Source organism: Martes martes (assembly GCF_963455335.1).
Source record: "Martes martes genome assembly, chromosome: 5".
Lineage (NCBI taxonomy): Eukaryota > Metazoa > Chordata > Mammalia > Carnivora > Mustelidae > Martes > Martes martes.
In genome coordinates, this window is record NC_137892.1 from 125,628,111 (window position 1) to 125,648,983 (window position 20,873).

Consider the following 20,873-nt stretch of genomic DNA (forward strand, 5'->3'; position numbering starts at 1 on the left):
AATAGATTTTTTTTTAAAGATTATATTTATTTATTTGACAGAGAGAGAGACCACAAGGAGGCAGAGAGGCAGGCAGAGAGAGAGAGGGGAGAAGCAGGTTCCCCGTCAAGCAGAGAGCCCGATGCGGGGCTCGATCCCAGGACCCTGAGATCATGACCTGAGCGGAAGGCAGAGGCTTTAACCCACTGAGCCACCTGGCGCCCCCCCCACAATAGATTTTATTATTATCATTTTAAGGCATGTGAATTCACTAAAAATTATCTTCATACATACCTCTACCCACCCCTCCAACAGAAATCTGAATTTCTGTTAGAAAATTAGAAGGCATAGGAACACCAGGTCCCACCTGGCATCTATCACCAGAACTGTGGAGGGCCAGCCCCTTTGAGTGCAGCGTGCTGTCCTCAGTTTCCCACAGTGGGCACTAAGCCCTCTTGTCTTTCCCAGGACTCAGTCTACCCCACTCGTTCATATTGCCTGCCAGTTCCTGTGGCCATTCGAAGTTAGGACCACTGAAAAACACACACTCTTTCTCTATAGTTTCTCAAAGCATTGTACCTTGCCGTCTCCTTTCTTTGTGTTGTTCACTTGTCTTACCGGGTTCACTCAACCCATACAATCCGCTGCCTTTTCTGCTTCTCTATCACTCCCTCTATCCAACACTTTCCACCCATGCTAACTCTGAGCCTGCTCCACAAGCACCCTGGGCACCCTTTTCTCTTAATTCTTACTGCTATCTTCTGTGCTTGTCCTTTCTGTGTGTTGTTCACACAAGCCCTCTGAGAGCCAGAGGAAAGTCTTTCTCCTTGAGGCCCAGCTTGCTCTTGCTCAGAAAGAATTTGAATAAGTAGATAGTTGGATAGATGTATGTATGTATGTATGGATGGATGGATGGATGGATGGATGGATAGATGGATAGGTGTATGTATGTATGGATGGATGGATGGATGGGTGGATAGATGGATGGATGGATGGATGGATGAACAGTTGACTTGAACTCAGGAGGAAACCACCCTCAACTCCCCTTTCAGAGCAGACCAAGTGAATATTACAAGCCATCTGTAGTGACCAACCCTTGGTTTTTGACCAGAGCATGGTGTGTGCTTGAACTTGTTGGTCTGCCTGGCAACTGCTTCTAAGCCAAAAATATCCAGGAGGAAATAAAGTGTTTTTCTCTTCCCAAAGGTGCTCAGAACAGTAAATAATATTAAACCACAGAAACAGCTGAATGGTCATTAGTTTTTAAGAATTAAAAAGGGCAATTCTCTAGCATATTAGTCATTAACTATAGTTGAGTGCTGAATTTAGCACTGAGCTTTTAGTAGGCAAGATAATCCTAGTCCACTTAAGAAAAGCATTTATTAAACAGATGTTATACTAGCCAATCAGTTTTTTAAAAATGCCTTTTTCTCTGATCACTTTACTGATATAATTTACTTGCATTCCACCATCTGCAAATAATGATATTTTACATATACTTTCCCCATAGCTAGACTTCTTCTTCTCCTTTGTAACTTCTTGCAATTGCATAATTTCTTAACCCATCATTAATTATGAATCATTAATTATGAAGTTCTATGCCAACCTTGTTCTGGTCCTTTGTAGGGGAATTATCAAAGTAATACCTTCATATGGTTAAACGGATAAAGTGGAAGGCTCAGAATAAGCAAGTATCCCTTGTCCCTCTTCCCGATTTCTCTCTTCAGTAGCAATTCTTCCCAGCTATTTTTAGCTACCTCCTATTTTAATTAACTTAGTATTTCTAAATGCTATGTTTTTACCTCTTTTCTTTGTGTATTAATTTTAGATATTATGTACTTGACTCCTTGTTATAGAAGATGATGATTCAACTGTCTGATTCCACCCCTGCTTCTTCGTTATCTCCTCATCCTCTCCACATGCACAGGATAAACCACTATTTTAAAAATAAAACACATGTCCAGTCTTCCTTGCTTCTGTATGCAGTGGCTCCCCAAAGTTCCCTGTCTCTATCCTTGCCTCCTTGCATTCCAGCCTCAACACAGCAACCAGAGGGCTCCTTCTGAAATGCAAGCAAGATCTTGTCACGTCTCTGCTCCCAGACTTGCAAACGTTCCTCATCATAAGGTAAGGGCCCAAGTCTTTACAATGTCCTTCAAGGCCCTGCGTGATCTGGTCTTGTACTACTCTCTCCATCGCCTGCATCTTTCCAGCCATGTTGGTCTTCTTGCTGTTCATTAAACACCTCAGCAGACCCTTCCCCACGGCCTCTACAAGGGCTTTTGCGTGAGAATGCAACACTCTTCTCCTAAATATTCATATGGCCAGCCCTTTCACCCTCTTCTCAACCTGCCCCTTCCCAGCATCATTAGGTCCCCTCAGTCTGGTAAACCTTTCAGTTCTTCAAGAGCACGTGTCACCTTCTAACATATGGAAGCTTACCTATTATGTCCCAGTTCATTGTCTGCACCCCTGCTCCTGATGGAGGGTGAGCTCCACGAAAGCAGGGATCTCCATCTTGTTTGTGCATGTATGGCACACACACTCTAAAGAGTGCCTGGCCCATAGTGGCTGCTCAAAAAATTGCATAAGGAAATGAATCAATTTGATGATTTCATGGGACACACCATGGGTCCAGGTGTTGTGCTGTGGTGAGACCACCTTCTTTCCTGCAAGACGTTATAACTGTCCTTTCCCTCCCTTATGCTGTGTGATATCCATACAACCTTCTTTCCAAATGTTCCATAACATCAGGATTTTGTTTTTAAGAAGAATGAGTACTGTTTTTCCAATAAGTTTAACTGAGCTTTTAGGAAGATTTTTTTTTTAAATCATGCTAGAAACACTCTTATGCTATTTTTTCCAATAACATTATTAACATGTAATTCACAGATTACCTAATTCACTCCCGTAAAGTGTGCAATTTGATGGTGTTATGGTCAAAACTCCTATGTTGAAGATACCCAGGGATAAAACCTTCAGAGAGGTTATTAGGTTCAAATGAGGACATTAGGGTGGGGTGCTAATCCCATAGGCCCATGGTACTTGCCAAAAGGGAAAGAGAGATGCACATAGGGATGACTGTGTGAGAACAAAGCATCAGGAAGGTGGCCACCTGCAAGTCAAGGAGAAAGGCTTCCAAGCCAACCAACCCCGCCAGCATCTTGATTGTGGGCTTGCAGCCTTTAGACCAAGAAATAATAGATTTCTGTTGTTTAAGTCCCCAGGTCCGTGATATTTGGTTATGGCTGCCCCATCAAATGAATACAGATGGTTTTTAATATATTCACAACTATGTGTTGTAAGGGCCTATTTAGCCAGAGCAATTCCACCTCAGTTAAAAAGCGATTTTGTTGTTTCTGCAGTAAAACTTAAACTGACCCTGCCCCCACCCCCCTCAGGGGAACTTACTTAAATGCAAGTCTGGGAAACCAGTAAAATATGGTCTACCAGCCCCTGATAATACAGGGCCCAGAATACAAGGACAATTCAGGCCAGGTGGAGACATCCAATCAGTAAAGCACACATACTATCTCCCTAACTACCAAAGAATGTGAGCCCTGCCTTTTGGGCGCCATTTCTGACCAAGGTGATAGGCTAGTTCAAATAGCTACTATAGGGTGAATTGTAATTCAATTGGCCACCCGTGTGTGACCTAGCATGACCATGCAACTTTCTCTGTGTGTTACAATCTCATTGGCCACCTGTGTGTGGTCAGGCTCAACCACATGGGCTTTGCTCTATAAAAGTTTGTCTGTGAGGCTGGGAGGGGTCGCTCTCTCTGTAAGAGACAGCCCCCACCAGTCGGTTTGATTCTGATTCTTGATACTGGCATGAAATAAAGCTTTGCTTGACCTTCACTTTGTTTCAGTCTTGCTCCTTTGATCATGGACCCTAACAGTGTATCCATCATCACAGTTAATTTTAGAACATTTTATCACATCAAAAAGGAACCCCACTCCTTTCAGCTGTCACCAGCTCCTGTCCTCCCCATGTGCCCCAGCTATCGGCTGCCATTAATCGACTTTCTGTCAATTTCTTTTCTGGAAATTTCATATAAAAGATGACCTATAATATGTGGTCTTTTGAAAGTGACTGACTTAGCCTGTTTTTAAGGTTAATCCATGTTGTAACATGTAGTAGTATTCCATTCTTTTTAAATAACCTGATAATATTCTTTGTATGGATATACTTCTTTTTGTTTATCTGTTTACTAGTTGGTGGATATTTGGGTTGTTCCAGGGTTTTGGCTATTATGAATAATGCTGCTCTAAACATTTGTATATAAGCTTTTGTGTGGCCGTGTGTTTTCATTCTCTCAGGTATAGGCCTAGGAATAGAATGGCTGGTAAGGTAACTCAGAAGCTAACTCTATGATTAATTGTTGGAAAACTGGACACCTGCTTCTCAAAGTGACTGCACCATCTCACGTTCCCACCAGCAATGTAAGGGTTCCAGTCTCATCCCATCCCCACCAATTCTTGCTATCTGACTTTTTGATTGGACCTTTAGTTGGGTGAAGTGGAATCTCAGTGTGGTTTTGATTTTGCATTTCTCTGGTGACTCCTGTTATCAGGTGTCTTTTCATGTGTTTGTTGGCCATTTGTTTATCCTCCTTAAGGAAAGGTCTGCTCGAGTCCTTTGCCCATTTTTAAATTGGGTTACTTCTCTTATTATTATTAAATGAGCAGTCTTCTTTACATATTCTGGATACAAGTTCCTGATCAGATATAGGATTGGCAAATATTTTCTCCCATTCTGTGGGGTGTCTTTACTTTCTTGATCGTGTCCTATGCAGCACAAAATTTTTAATTTTGATCAAGTCCTATTCACCTATTTTTTTCTTTCGTGGCTTAGATTTTAGTGTCATAGCTAAAAATCTGTTTCTAAATCTGAGCTCATAGAGATTTACTTCTTTGTTTTCTGTAAGAGTTTGATAGTTTTAGCTCTTAGATTTAGTCCTTTCACCCATTTTGAGTTAAATTTTGTGTATGGTGTGAGGTAAGGGTCCAACTTCATTCTTTTGCATGTGGCGATTTAGTTGTCTTAGCACCATGTGTTAAAAAAGTATCAAATCACTGTGTTGTACTCTTGAAATTAGTGTAACATGGTGTGTCAACCATACTCAAATAAGAAAAGAAAACCAAAACCAACCAAACAAAAGACTATTCCTTCCTGCATCAAATGGTCCTGGAAAACTTGCCCCAAATCAATCAACCACAGACACTTGAGTTTATTTCTAGTTTTCAGTTTTTATTTTATTTTTTTAAAGATTTTAATATGCTTATCTGAGAGAGAGAGAGAGTGCATGCACAGGAGCAGGGTGCAGGGGAGGGGGCAGAGGGAGAAGGAGAAGAAGCAGACTCCATGCTGAGGAGGGAACACTACCTGGGGCTCTGGGGCTCTATCCCAGGACCAGAACCCTAGGATCATGACCTGAGCCAAAGGCAGACGCTTAACCAAATGAGCCACCCATGTACTCCAAGCTTTCAATTTTTTCCATTCATTTTTTTTTTACATGTCAGTGTTATTCAGTATCAGTACTCTACTGTCCTGATTATCATAGCTTTGTAGGAAGTTTTAAAATCAGGAAGTGTAAGTCATCCTACTGTGTTCTTTTTCAATATGATTATGAATATTCTGGGTCCACTGCAACCCCATATACATTTTACAATCAGCTTGCCAGTTTCCACAAAGAAGGTAGGTGGGATTCTGACAGAAACTGTGCTGTACCTGTAGGTAAATTGGAGATAAATCTTAAAATACTGTCTTCTGATAATGAACATGAGATGCTTGCCATTCATTTAAAACTTTAAAAATGTATTTCAGTAATGTTTTAGAGTTTTCTTTTTTTTGATTATGTTATGTTAGTCACCATACTGTACATCATTAATTTTTGATGTAGTGTTCCATGATTCATTATTTGTATATGAGTTTTCGGTTGTAGATGTGCATGCCTTTTATTCAGTTTATTCCTAAGTATTTAATTTTTTATTCAGTTTATTCCTAAGTATTTAATTTTTTCAATGCTATTTAAAATAAAGTTTTTTATTAATTTTATTTTTGGTTTGTTTATTGCAGGTGTATAGAAATACCATTGATCTGTTCATTTTTCTTCGTTCTTTTTTTTTTCTCTATTCTTTGGATTGTATAACCCCTATAGATCTCTCATCAATCTACTGTTGAACTTCTCTACTGAATTTTTCATTTTCATTATTGTCCTTTCAACTCCCAAATTTCCACTTGGTTCTTTTTTAAACCATTACTATCTCCTTACTAATATTCTCTAGTTGCTTTGTATTAGACCTTCCTTTACTTCTTTGATCGTGATTTTCTTTAGCTCTTTGAACATATTTGTGATGGCTATTTGAAGGCTCAGTCTATTAAATCTGACATTTGATTGCTCTCATAATTTATTTTGCCTGTTTTTTCCCCAGTATATGTGTCATATTTTCCTCTCTCTGTTCATGTCTTTGCAATTCTGTTGGAAACTGGGGGTTTTATTTTATTTATTTATTTTTTTAATTTAATTTCTTTTCAGTGTAACAGAATTCATTGTTTATGCACCACATCCAGTGCTCCATGCAATACATGCCCTCCATAATACCCACCACCAGACTCCCCCACCCTCCCACCCCCCGCCCCTTCAAAATCCTCAGATTGTTTTTCAGAGTCCATAATCTCTCATGGTTCATCTCCCCTTCCAATTTCCCTCAACTCCCTTCTCCTCTCCATCTCCCCAGGTCCTCCATGTTATTTATTATGCCCCACAAATAAGCAAAACCATATGATAATTGACTCTCTCTGTTTGACTTACTTCACTCAGCATAATCTCTTCCAGTCCCATCCATGTTGATACAAAAGTTGGGTATTCATCCTTTCTGATGGAGGCATAATACTCCCTAGTGTATACGGACCACATCTTCCTTATCCATTCATCCGTTGCAGGGCATCTTGGTTCTTTCCACAGTTTGGTGACCATGGCCATTGTTGCTGTAAACATTGGGGTACAGATGGCCCTTCTTTTCACTACATCTGTATCTTTGGGGTAAATACCCAGTAGTGCAATTGCAGGGTCATAGGGAAGCTCTAATTTTAATTTCTTAAGGAATCTCCACACTGTTCTCCAAATTGACTGCACCAACTTGCATTCCCACCAACAGCGTAAGATGGTTCCCCTTTCTCCACATCCTCTCCAATACACGTTGTTTCCTGTCTTGCTAATTTTGGCCATTCTAACTGGTGTAAGGTGGTAACTCAATGTGGTTTTGATTTGAATCTCCCTGATGGCTAGTGATGATGAACATTTTTTCATGTGTCTGATAGCCCTTTGTATGTCTTCATTGGAGAAATGTCTGTTCATGTCTTCTGCCCATTTTTTGACATGATTATCTGTTATGTGTGCGTTGAGTTTGAGAAGTTCTTTATAGATCCTGGATATCAGGCTTTTGTCTGTACTGTCATTTGCAAATATCTTCTCCCATTCCGTGGGTTGCCTCTTTGTTTTGTTGACTGGAAAACTGGGTATTTTAGATAATGTATTGTAGCAACTCAGTACCACCTTCCGTGCTTGTTTTCATTGCTATTTGCTTAGCCACTGACTGGATTATTTTAGTGAAGTTTATTTCCCTCCCACATAGCGTTAAGCCTCTGATGTTGCTCAGAGTGGGTGTAGCCTTACGTTTGTCTTCAGGCATCTTGCAACGATAGAGGTTTAGGCAGGGCTGTCTTTGGTTCTCTTTTTCCCTGTCCACACCCAACTGTTAAACTCCCCTAACTACAAGCTGATTACTCTATTGTTTTACAAAAACACCCTGGGGAATAAAATGCTCCATAAACAAAACCATCCAATTCACGTTCCTTTGAAGGGACAGTTGCTGAGGTCTGTGTTGGAAGTTTATTCTGACCCCATATTTCTCCATCTGGTTGTGCCTTTCCCTGGACAAATCAGTGAGCCTTCCAGTCCAGTGCATTCACCAATATGAATTTACCAATATCCTCCCAACTACCTTCAACCAGCACCTCCACTGTTCTTGAGTATCCTTGGGCTTGAACTTCACCCGTCTATTCCAAGGAAATCAGTTCCTTTGGGAAGAGGCAAGGATTTATCTACTTTATGGCATGCTTCTCACCCTTCAAGCAACATCTCTGAGAGGACTGTGGAGCTGAGGGTGGGAATATGGAACCATTTATTTCTGAGTGACGTTCCCACCTGAGGAAGTTGAGCTCTTGGTGACAGTGGCCTCCAACTTCTTAACTGGCCTCTTCTTCATGGAAGCATCACCTTATGAGCCAGGGCAAGGGCTCATGGAGCTCAGTATTTTCAGAGGCAGCACACTCAAGGGGCGTCTTCATCCCACCAGTGGAGGCTGGGTGGTGGCTGGGGCCCTCACTTGGCACTTAGCCTCACCAACAGATAGTGGGGGGCAGCATGGAAAGTGCTGACATCCTGCTCCTCCTGGGAAGAGAGCCCCGACTGGGGGCTGAGGAAGAGAGAGCGCTTTTACTACCAAATTTTGGCAGATATTCTTTGGCACATATTTTTTAATTTGCTTCCTTCAGCCTATCTCCAGATATTTTAAATGGTTGTTTTTGTTTTTATATAACTTTCACTGGGGAGCAGGTCTGTGGAACTCCCTCACGTTGTCATGTTGCCCTATAATATTTTTGAACCTTCAAAAAAAATCAAGAATGGGTCTTAGATTCTGTCAAATGGCTTATTGCTTCTATTGATGAGATTTTGCTGTGAAGATGACTTTGAAATAAAAATATTAAGTAGAGATGAACATATGGGAAGAAGGAAAAAAAAAGGGAAAGAGAGGCAAACCATAAGAGATTCCTCTAAGAATAGAGAATAAACAGGGTGGAGGGAGGGAGGCAGGTGGGGGAGGGCCTAAATGGGTGAAGGGTATTAGCCAGACACTGGTTGTGATGGACACTGGGTGTTCTATGTAAGTGATGAATCACTAAATTCTACTCCAGAAACCAGTATTACACTATATATCAACTAACTAGAATTTAAATTAAAAAAAAAATACTGAATAGAATATATTTTCTTTTTGTTGTATTATCCACTATGGCTGTATTTTGCTAGTATCTTCTAGCATGTGCTAATTTATCATTTTATTCAATTTGCTCATTTTTTTATTAAAAAAATCATGTCTATAAAAAGCAAGCTCACATGTAGGGTGTGTGTGTGTCTTAATCACAATTAGGATTAAAACCACTTTTTCCGTTTATAGTAATTTTACATAGTTTGTCATTATTTTCTTTTTTTTTGGAGATGAAATGGGTAGTTAGGTTATTATTCACTATTTGAAAGTTTGGAAAAATTTTGATCTAAACAAGTATATTTAGTTATGTGTGTGTGGCATGTGAACAATTTTCCAATATATTTAGTACTGAATACTCAAATTTCTTCTTCCTTGTGGTGACTATTTTGATGTTTTACATTTTTAGGGTGGAAACATGGGAAGTATAAATAGTATAGGCCTTGCAGATCTGCATTTGAATTCCAGCTGCATCTCTTCCTAGGCAGTGACCTTGGACAGATAGTTTCATCTCCCTAAGCTTCAGTTCTGCCTATAAAAGGAGGACAAATATTTATTTCATGGGTTCATCATACCTACAAAGATAGGGAATGCCTCTAAAACACTCAACTACTGTGACAAGGTCCATAGTCAACATTCAGCAAGTAACCAATCCTGTGCTTTTGAGAAAATAACTCGTTTCACATAGAATTGAAAATAACTGGTATTTAACCATGCAAAGAGCTTACTGGTACATTTTCCCCCTATTATCTTGCATGCTCTATTGCCCACTTCATGTCTCATTTTACCGGTTTTTTAATTAGATTTGCCGTGTTTTAGTCTTTTTCAACAAGTAATCTTGGGCTATATTAATCACTTATTTTTGTTTTCTTCATTATTTAACTCATTTGTTGTTTATCTTATCACCTGTGCACTTTTCTATTCTCCTGTAGTTCTTTTTGTTATTAATTTCTTTGTCTTATACAATGAGGTGAGAACTTAGTTAATTTTCTCTTATTCTTTTAAATGAAGACAAACAAAGCTATGAACTTTCCTCTAAACACTGTTTTGACCACTTCCTATAAACTTCAATTCATAATTATTATCCTCTTTATATTTTGCTACTGGATTCTGAGCAGGTGATTAAAGCTGGACTTTCGGGGACTCGCTAGAAGAGGAGACTAGTTAACGAAGTCATTACAACCATGAGCTGAAAGGCCAACTATCTGGACTGAGAATACTAAGTGGGTGTCAAAGTAACCAAGGTCTAGATATACAAATCAACCAGTACCAGGTAGATGCCTTTTATGAACTGAGCACAGTTCCCCTAGTAGTTAGTTTTGTATATGGATCTCCTTAATTACCACGAGTCTTGTACCATTTGTCTCATTTCCTCTCCTGCAATTAGAGATACTGGAATACTCAAATGACTTGCCCAAGGATGTAGAGCAAATGTAACCCATTTCTCCGAAATCCTGGTTGGGCACTCTCTCTACTGCTGTATCAAGCTAAACCTCTTTATAAATCTCTTATAAGCTTATTTGGGGCCAAGTCTTATTCTCTCCAATGCCAATGGTGAGCCCTGTTATCTTTTAATTAACTTTGTATCAATAGGAATGGTTTGTACTTACTTTGCAGTGTTACTTAAGATCAGTTGCTGTAAGAGAAGACATGGATGGGTATCAGTGAGAGTATGCTCAAATTTGTAAGAGGGCTTACCTGTGGGGCATCTGGGTGGCTTAGTCAGTTAAGCATCAAACTCTTAATTTCTACTCAGGTCACAGTGCCTGGGTAGTGAGATGGAGCTCCACATCAGGCTCTGTGTGGGGCATGGAGCCTGCTTGAGATTCTGTGTTGCCTTCTCCCTTTGCCCTTCCCTCCGCTGGTGCTCTCTCTCTAAAATAAATAAATAAAATATTTTAAAAAGATAAAGTTTACATGTGGATGAACTTGCTGATCTATTTCACAAGACTCTGTAAGACCAAGCTGAGAAAGGACAAGGTGTAGAATATTAATAGTAGTTATGCTACTACTATGCACTACTATGTGCCAACCACTGTACAATAAGAATATTATATGCATTATTTCCATTAGTCCTTATCCCAGTCATGAGGTGGATATTATTATTTTTATTCTCCCTTATTTATGGATTGGGATACTGCCACTCCAAACTGTTGGGTAACTCTCCCCAGGTTGTAGAACCAATCAATTAAATGCAAGTTACCTGACTTCAAAGTCTAAGACCTTGTCTTTGTTGCTTAATTGCTTCTCTCAGAAGCCAGAAGAAGACAGAATATTAATCAGTATAAAGAAAATATTAAGAACGTACTGCTTCAGGAGGTGTTGGGCCTTTTTGTTGCCAGAAGGATCTAAGGAGAGGCCCATGATCCTCTGTCCACCAAAATAAGGGGGAAAATCTATGACTGCAGGCCACTGGTACCGACTCTGAAGAGGACTAGAATCATACATTAGAAATAAAATAGTGTTGGGGCACCAGGGTGGCTCAGTGGGTTAAGCCTCTGCCTTCAGCTCAGGTCATGATCCCAGAGTCCTGGGATCGGGCCCCACGTCGGGCTCTCTGCTCAGCAGGGAGCCTGCTTCCTCCTCTCTCTCTCTGCCTGCCTCTCTGCCTACTTGTGATCTCTCCCTCTCTGTCAAATAAATAAATAAAATTAAAAAAAAAAGAAATAAAATAGTGTGGATAGAAAAATCAGACTGTCTTGGGAGATAGTGAGACTCTCAGTGAGTCAGGGGATGCAGGTAGAGTCTAAATTTGGATGAATAGTTTAACTCAATGGATTTTCATTGTTTTCCAATAACCTTTCAAGGACTTTAAAAAATCAAATACCTTAAATATTAATTTCAATTTTGCCAGGAAGAGAAGGATAACAGTGCTCAGGTTTTTGAGTGTTTGGTTCACATTCGACCACTAGACATTCACGGCTTCCCTCAGGTATTGAGAGAGTCAAAAAGATCTAGATAAGTCAGCAATAATTGCAAGATGCAAACTAACCCCATGCCCTGGTGTCTCAGGAGATTCTGTAGACACATTTAGAGTTGTGTAACACATAACCTCATTACCCATCAGCATTGTGGAACCCCTTGAGGACTCTACTGCTCTCTCCATTTCCTCTTATACATGCACAACCACAGGCCAGTAAACATGCTATCCCCAGCTATTCCCAGCTATCAAGCTGCACCAATTATTCAACAGAAATTCTACCAAGTGTATACTATTTTGGTAATCCAATCAACTCAGTGTTATACCTGACAAACTTAGCCATAACAGTGTGAGTCAAGAGTTAAAGCAAATACATTGGCCAAATGAAGGGGTACACCTGTGATGAGTTCATAGTACAAATGTCTTATGATGAAGACTATGGAGGCTCTTGAATTTTGACCACTAATCCTGCCTGGGGCACAAGCTGGTACCTGAATTAAGAAGCCTTTTATCATTACATGAACTAGGCTTTGCCAATGAATCTTGAACATGTCTTAGTTCAGAAGGAAGAACTGCCTTCTATTTTTTAAATTAAGTTTTTAGATTTAATTCTAATATAGTTAACCTACAATGCTATATTAGTTTCAGGTATACAATATAGTGATTCAACAGTTCTATATGCAGTGCTTATCATGGTAAATGTATTCTTAATTCCCTTCCCCTATTTCACCCATCCCCTCACCCATCTCTCCTCTGGTAACCCTTTGTTCTTTAGAGTTAAGAGCTCATTTTTTGGTTTGTCTCTTTTATTTCCCTTTGTTTATCTATTTTGTTTCTTAAATTCCACATATGAGTGAAATCATATGGTATTTGCCTTTCTCTGCCTGACTTATTTTATTTAGTATTATGCTCTCTAACTTCATCCATAGTGTGGCAAATGGGAAAATTTCATTCTTTTTTCATCGCTGAGTAATATTCCATTATATATATATATTAAATATATAAGTATATATATTTATCTATATATATCACACCTTCTTTAGCCATTCAGTGGACACTTGGACTGCTTCCATAATTTGCCTATTGTAAATAACGCTGCAATAAACATAGAGGTGCATATCTTTTTGATTTAGTGTTTTCACTTTCTTTGGGAAAATGTCTAATAGTGTCATTAGTGGGTCATAGGTTAGTTCTGTTTTTAATTTTTCGAGGAATCTCCATACTGTTTTCTAGAGTGGTTATACCAGTTTACATTCCCATCAACTGTGCACAGGGGTTCTTTGTTTTCTCCATATCCTCACCAACACTTACTGTTTTTGTGTTTTTTATTCTGGCCATTCTGACAGGTGTGAGGTGATATCTCAGTGTAGTTTTAATTTGCATTTTTCTGATGATGAACATCTTTTCATGTGTTTGTTCATCCTCTGTAAGCCTTCTTTGGAGAAATGTCGGTTCATGTCTTCTACCCGTATTTTAATTGGCTATGTGTTTTTTGGATATTGAGCTGTATAATTTCTTTTTACATTTTGGATACTAACCCTTTATCAGATATGTCATTGGCAAATATCTTCTGCTACTCAGTAGGTTGTCTTTTAGTTTTGTCAATTGTTTCCTTGGCGGTGGAGAAACTTTTTATTTTGATGTAGTCACAATAGTTTATTTTTGCTTTTATTTCTCTTGCCTCAGGAGACACATTTAGAAAAAAAAAAATGTTACTGCCTGTGCTCTCTTCTAAAATCTTTATGGTTTCAGGTCTCACATTTAGGTCCTTAATTCATTTTGAGTTCATTTTTTTGTGTGGTGTAAGCAAGTGGTCTAGTTTCATTCTTTTGTGAGTTGCTGTCCAGTTTTCCCAACACCATTTGTTGAAGAAACTCTTTTTCCCGTTGGATATTCTTGTCTCTTTTGTCAAAGATTCATTGACCTTATTTCATCCTGGGCTGGAATAACCCATATTTGGAATCTTCAGACTTCACAAGGAAGTCTGGCTGTGGCTCAGTGGCTACTGTTGCCCAAGATGAACAAACTCCAGGAGCTCTGTTTCCAAACCTCATCTTCTTCTGTTGACTTACTGCCGTGCAATCTGGGCAAGTCATTCAGCTTTGGTGACTCTTGATTTCTCTACCTGTAAAATGGTGATAAGAATAACATCTTCTCTGTAAGATCATGCTGTGGAGGGAAAATGAAACACAGACCATGATAGATCTTTATAAACTATAAGATGCCCTGAAGCAAAAATTATTTTTATTTTGATTTTTTAAAGATTTATTTTATTTATTTATTTTTGAGAGAGAAAGAGAGAGAGCACAAGCAGGAGGAGGGGAAGAGGGAGAGGAAAAGAAAGAATATTTCACAGACTCCACTGAGGTTGGAGCCCCGTGTGGGGCTCTATCTTTCGACCCTGAGTGACCTGAGCAGAAACAAAGAGTCAGATGCTCGACCAACTGAGCCACGCAGCTACCTCCCCGCCCCCAATTATTATTATTATTATTTTAAAGTGGCATTCAGGCAGAGCCTGGACCATAGGCCAAAGGCAGGCTGAGTCAGAAGCAGGTTTGTAGGGGAGCTGGAAGCCTGCTGGGGCATTGCTAAGGAAACCAGGAGAGAAATATACGTCACTGAACCCTATCCTTATCTTCCCACTGCAGAGTATCTACAAAGAGCACAAACAGCGCAAGGGACCAGTCATGGATAATTTGGGGAAAACACATCAGATTCCTTTTAAGGAGGGAAAGAAAGTGGGAGCTGTCTCCAAAGAAAGAAAATGCTTCTCTTGGTTACAAAGAGGAAAGCACTTCCTGAACATTTCTAATCGACATGTGTAATGCCATCTGGAAGGCAGAGGGAGAAAGCTGGCTCTTAGGTTTCCTTTCAGAAGGGGAAGCCTTTGTCCCTGGCATCGTTTGGATATTTGTAAGGAGATAAAGTTGAGTAGCATAAGCCCTGGGAGTCCCACTGGGCTCAGCTAATGGGTACAATTGTCAGTTCCTTTGTTGAGTAAAACAAGTTTGGATAAAAATGAATCTTGTGACCCTGGGAACTAAAATTGTGGAAAGATCCCCATGTGTCCCTTTATATCAGCAGCGTCTCTCACATAATCTCCCTCTTTTCCATTAATACGTCTCCTGCTGTACTTTTGATTTTCATGGTGGATTATTTTTCTTGATCCCTCTATATCTGGAATGGGGAATATCTAGTAGACATACTAAACTCAGCATTCCTAAATGGAACTCCTTAATGCCCATGCTTACCCTCAAGAGTGTCCCACCTTACATTAGAACTCCAGGCCAGTATTGGACTCAAGCTATAAACCTCAAAGTTATTTTGAACTTTGTGGTTCTTTTACTCGATACAATGTCAAAGAATCCTACTGGATCTGCTTCAGCCCACTTTATTCTGCTAGGACTTTCCTGGTTCCGGCCTTAATCCTGTCTTGCCTGAATCATGGGTTTGGGCATCATTTCTAGCTTCCCATCACTTTAATATCCCTTCCCGAAGCTGCTAAAGCCTCCTTCCCGAAAGGCGGACCAATGTGTGCAATTTCCTTACTTGAGGGTTTGAATGACTCCCTGTTACCTAGAGAAGTGGGCATTCTCCTCTATGGCATTTGTGTGTCCTTTTAAGGACAATACTGCAAACTGTATCACCAAACAAGTAACTGTGGTGTCAAGTGGGGCTTAAGACCGTTTGCTCTTGAGCTGAGTTCTTGACACCATCAAGATTCTTCCACAGACAAGAATCTTTGTGGGAAATGCAGGGAAGACTGGGTATGTAATCAAAATTGTCTTTAAAAAGTGTGTTCTGAGGATTCCATTGGTTGGTCATTAGCAACACTTTGGTTTCCTGGATTACATTTGGCCTGTATAACTGGGACTATCAGAGATGTTTATGATAAGTGATGGGTGTGTTAAATAAACAGACTAGAAAGTCTTTTCCATTACAGGTTTGTAAACATGAGATTTGGACTTGGAATCACCATTATTGAGGATGGGGGGGTAGGATTTGTTAAAGAAAGCCATTTATGGACAGTTTTTAACACTAGATCACACTTAAAATTATGTATATATTACAGATTTTGTTTAGTCTCCTGTATATTCTTGTATTAATCACTGTCTGTTATTCATAGCTTCAAAAATATTTAGAAGACAAAATATCAAGCGTGTTTAGAAATAGAAATCTTTGCTGGGGTCCCTGTGTCTAACTACTGTTATATTCAGGGAATGGCTTAGGACTCAGACTGAGGGATCTTCTGGGTGAGAGACAGTTCACACAGCGACACATAGAAAAGAAACTGAGACCACAATAACCAATCTTGGTTAAGACTAATTAAAAGCAGACAGAGGATATACTCACATTTGCTCAAATTATTCAAATGGAAACATAGGAAATGGTGAACAGTGGTTACTTCTGCAACTGGGTGGGACAGTTTAATTTTGCATTTTATACCTTCTACATATGGAATTTGTTTAAACAGTAGCATGTACTACTTCTACTAAAAAGTAATCGGAGAGGGGCACCTGAGTGGCTCAATCAGTTGAGTGTCTGACTTTTGGTTCTGGCTCAGGTCATGATCTCAGGGTCATGGGATCCAGCCCTCAGCAGAGAGTCTCTGCCCCTTCCCTGCTCACATGTGTTCTCTCTCTCTCAGATAAGTAAGTAAATCTTAAAAAACAAATTAGACATTTTTGTATGTATTGTCACAGAAAATATCCAAAATACATTGTTAATTGAAAAAAAGCAAGTGGTCAATATTATGTATTGCATAATTCCATTCTTGCAAGCAATTGCCAAAGTCTATATGTATATAATATTATCTATAATATGTATTATATACTACTATGTAGATAAATACATAATTACATACATTATATGTTTATACTATTCTATGTGTTACATATATGTATATATGTGACAAGAAATGTCAATTTGTTTTCTTTGAATCAAAGCAAATTTGGGAGTCTCATCTTAATAGGAAGACAGGAAATTCAATCTCCATGATTTGGGGAGACTTTTCCTCCCTTTCTAGAGTCACATATAAATCCCCTGGTCCCCATCTCCCATTGCGGCCACTCATGCCTATTTTGTCCACATTTGCATGGGTCATCGGTTGGGCAGTGCAGGGCCGTACTAAGCGTGGAGCAGAATCTTTCCTGAGACCAGACTTTCCCTCTGAGAGATCCCTCTCTGGTCCTAGTCTCTCCATGGAGATGGCTCTGGGAATCAAGGCCCCAATTCCTACTATATGGAACCCAAAGACCTTACCCTTTTTTTTGTCTTGAGGAATGTCTTTCTTCCAGTGTTCCCTCCCCTAGTACAAATCACTCCAGAAGTTTGAGACCCAGAAGCAGATATCTTATTTTCAAGGTTCTTTTTTTTTTTTTTGGCTCTAAGTCAAAGAGATACAAAAGGCCTGAAATTTTTGGAATTCCTGTCCTTGAAATTCTGTGTGTTTACTTGTGTGTGAAGGTATGTGCATTTGTACACATGCGTATGTTCATGGGGGTTTATGGAAGGTAAAAGTAGAGTGAGAATAAAATACTAATATCTTAATATATCATTTTGCCACACTCATCTTACAGAGAGGAAACTGAGATTCAGGTGACGAAGCGACTTGCCCAAGGTTAAACACTTGTAAGAAGCAGTGATAATTTTGAATTCTGATCTCTCTCGCCCCAAAGCTCATTCTAATTTCCTCAAACTTAACCCCAGTCAGATTTTTGTAGCAGATACAAAGACTGGAAATTTCAGGCAAACCTTCCCAGATGTTCACTTTGGAAACTTGTAGGGAAAACGTCAAATGGCCTGAATTTTTTTTCTTCCTTTTCAGACTGCATTTGAAGGATTCATGTTATGGCAGAGAAACAGCTTTAGGTCCTAGGAAGGACTGTGATAGAAAAACCATGTTGTGCCAGCATTAGTAGCCTGAAAAGCGCTTAGGGAAAATCTACGCTGTGGTTCTGATTTGTTTTCTTCTAAGAAGCACTGTGCTAGGTTTTTTGGTTTTAAGCAACAGAAACCCATTTTGCCTGACATATCTCAATGTAGAATGTATTGAGAGGATCTGGAGTGGGTCACAGATCCCAAGGAAACTTGACAAAGCAGACCTTAGACATAGCAGGTCTGTGCCTCTGAGGAACAAAGCTCCAGAGCCCAGCCTTTTCTGGGGGATTACTATGCTCTAGTTTGAGTCTGTTCTTGAATTCCATGCTTGGAGTCTTCCCAGGGGATCTGATTGTCCTGATACAGGTCATGGAGCCAGCTATGCACTGAAAAGTTAAGGACCCTTGGCTGGCACCCTCACTGAGGCGAGGCAAAGTGGGAGTGGATGTGGTTGTCTTTGCCCAGCGTCGCCTAGCAAATCTGGGTGGATCAGGGTCACAATCCGGACCTTCTAGCTCCAAATTGGGCAGCCCCTACTTTTGATGTCATGATTACTGTGCATTCCATTCCAAGCAAGTTCAAATTAAAAGCTACATTACATAGTTTACTGAGGGTATTTTTAGGCCCCAAGCACTTTTTAAATTTTTTTTTAAACAACCATATCCAAACAGTGAAGAAGAAAAATTGCAAACATTGTGGGAAGTGATTATCTTTCTTCAACTGAGATCAGACAGACATCCTGCAAAACTGTGGTGTGTGTGGCCGACCTGCTTCCCAATTAAGAAGTGAATGAAACCTGGAAGCCTTGGCTCATGGGTTCACAAATCTGGCTCCACATCAGAGTCGACTGTGGCCTCCGATTAGTGCTGGCTTTGGAGTTGTTTGACGTGGCTGCGTCCCAGCTTTGCCTCTACCCCACCGTGTGACTATGTGAAGGTCGCTGGAGCTGTCCAGGTCCAATTTGTTGATCTGAAAAACGGCGACAATTTTACTTTGGACCTTATGAGGCTGTTGGGAGAATTAAACAGACTCTTTTGTGGGTGGTGCATTTATCGCCATGGCCCAGCTTCTTGTAAGTGCTCAAAAATATTCGTTGGCATCGTCCCCTAGATGGATCTTCCTTTAGCATGGCCCTTTCGGCTTTCCACACATGCCTTTTGTACTCACTCCTCCTCCGTCTGAGATCTACTGTAAAGTCAGAATTCCCTAAGACTGCAAAGTAGGTTATTTCATGAAAGCCAACTTTCAGAAGTAAATTAGAATTGATCTCCTCTTAGAAATGGAAAGTATTTGATCTGAAAGTCTCCTATTATATTTAAATCACACGGTGTTTAAAAGAGCCGCAGAAGATGCTGGCCAAAGCAGAGTGCCTTGCCCTCCCCTTTGAAGGAGATCGCTCCCTTCTGGTAGGAAACTGCTGGTCCCCGGGAATCCCACTATCTTCTTGTTCCTCTTTGTGAACAAAAAGGCTGCAAAGCCAGAGGCCAAGAACCAGAATGGAGAGATGGTTAGTTGCCTTCTTCCTCTTAACTGTTAGCTAAAAGCCTCCCCCCTTGTGGTATCAGGGCTGGAAGGATGGACAGGCAGGTGGCAGGCAAAAACAGCAGTGGCTGGCAGAAGACATCCCCGGAGGGGGGCACCCAGGTGGCTCAGTCGGTTAAGCACCTGCCTTCAGCTCAGGTTATCATCTCAGGGTCCTGGGATGGAACCGTGAGTCGGCCTCCCTGATAAGTGCCCTCTCTCTCTCTCAAATAAACAAAATCTTGGAAAAAAAAAAAAAAGTCACCCATGGAGCAATTTGCAGCCAGCATTTGGGGAAACCTGACAGTTTACGTCGAACTTCCCGCAATTCCAGGAGGGATCTGTTTCCAAGAAAACAGGCTATGATGAGTAAGCAAGCTGTGTTCTGATCAAATTTGCATGCAGGTTGAATAGAAAATCATGCCCAGGGTTTGTGAGAAAGGTGACAATCTACGAGCAGGTGTTCGATTCGTCCACGTTTCCCGGCAGCTAGGCAAAATGAGCTTGCATGTAATGTTCATTTCTTTTCAACTTCCGTGGCTACGAGCAGTGATTTGGGCTTACCAGTTTTCCTCCCCCACCCCTCTCAGGTGAACCATCCCTTTGAGGAGAAGCAAGATAAAATCCCAGATACGTTAGAATGTCCTTTTCCAATGCCTTCGCAGGTGAGACTGTGTGTTGTTGGTGGGCTCTGTGAAAGAATTGTGTGGGTTGAAGCCACGGCAACAGAACTGGTAGGGGGAGCTTAAGCAGGGCTTGGAAAGAGTTCTTGGTCGTTCTAGGTGGTTAGGTTAAACACCAAAGGGGGAAGTATTGACAGTAGATATTCTGCTAAGTGAAAAAGGAAGGCAATTGACAAGAGTGGGTTTTAGGAAACTAGGATGTTTAGCCCCTCATTCTGGTTATCTATCGCCGTATAGTCTCATTCCTTGTCACCTTACACGCTAGTGGCATAAAGCACCTTCAACCATTTTATTATGCTCATGGACTCTGGGGGTTGGGAAGTCCGGGAAGCTTGCTCCTGCTGCATAGTGTCTGGGACTTCAGGTGGGAATCCCAGAAGGTGGAAGCGACTCAGCAGCTGGGGCTGGAGTCGGTGTCAAAACCGGCTCGCCCTGTGTCTGGAGATTAACGTCAGCCACTGCCCTGGGGTCGTGTGGTGGGGGGTGCTGTTTGCAGGAATGTGTCCCCGTGGCTTTTCCATGGCGGGGAGGGGGTGGGGGGGTGAGCAGAGTGCGTATCCTCAGAAAGCCCCACTGACCTCACTCCAGCCTCTGTCTGAATGGAAACAAGAGCATTTCTGTTCTGAGCTTCTTAGTCCCATGTTTGCAAGCTGCCAGGAGCAAATGGGCAGCCGCGCGTGTGTGTTTTTCTTTGCTCACACCCTGTGCCTTGCGGTCACTGCGCCGGACAGAGCCGGTACGGGGAAGGTGAGCACTCCAGATAACGGAGCCTCCTTTTTACCCTTCCTGTGTCAGGGTAGCAGGAGGTGAGAGATGAGAATCACGGGCCCTGGCAGTCTT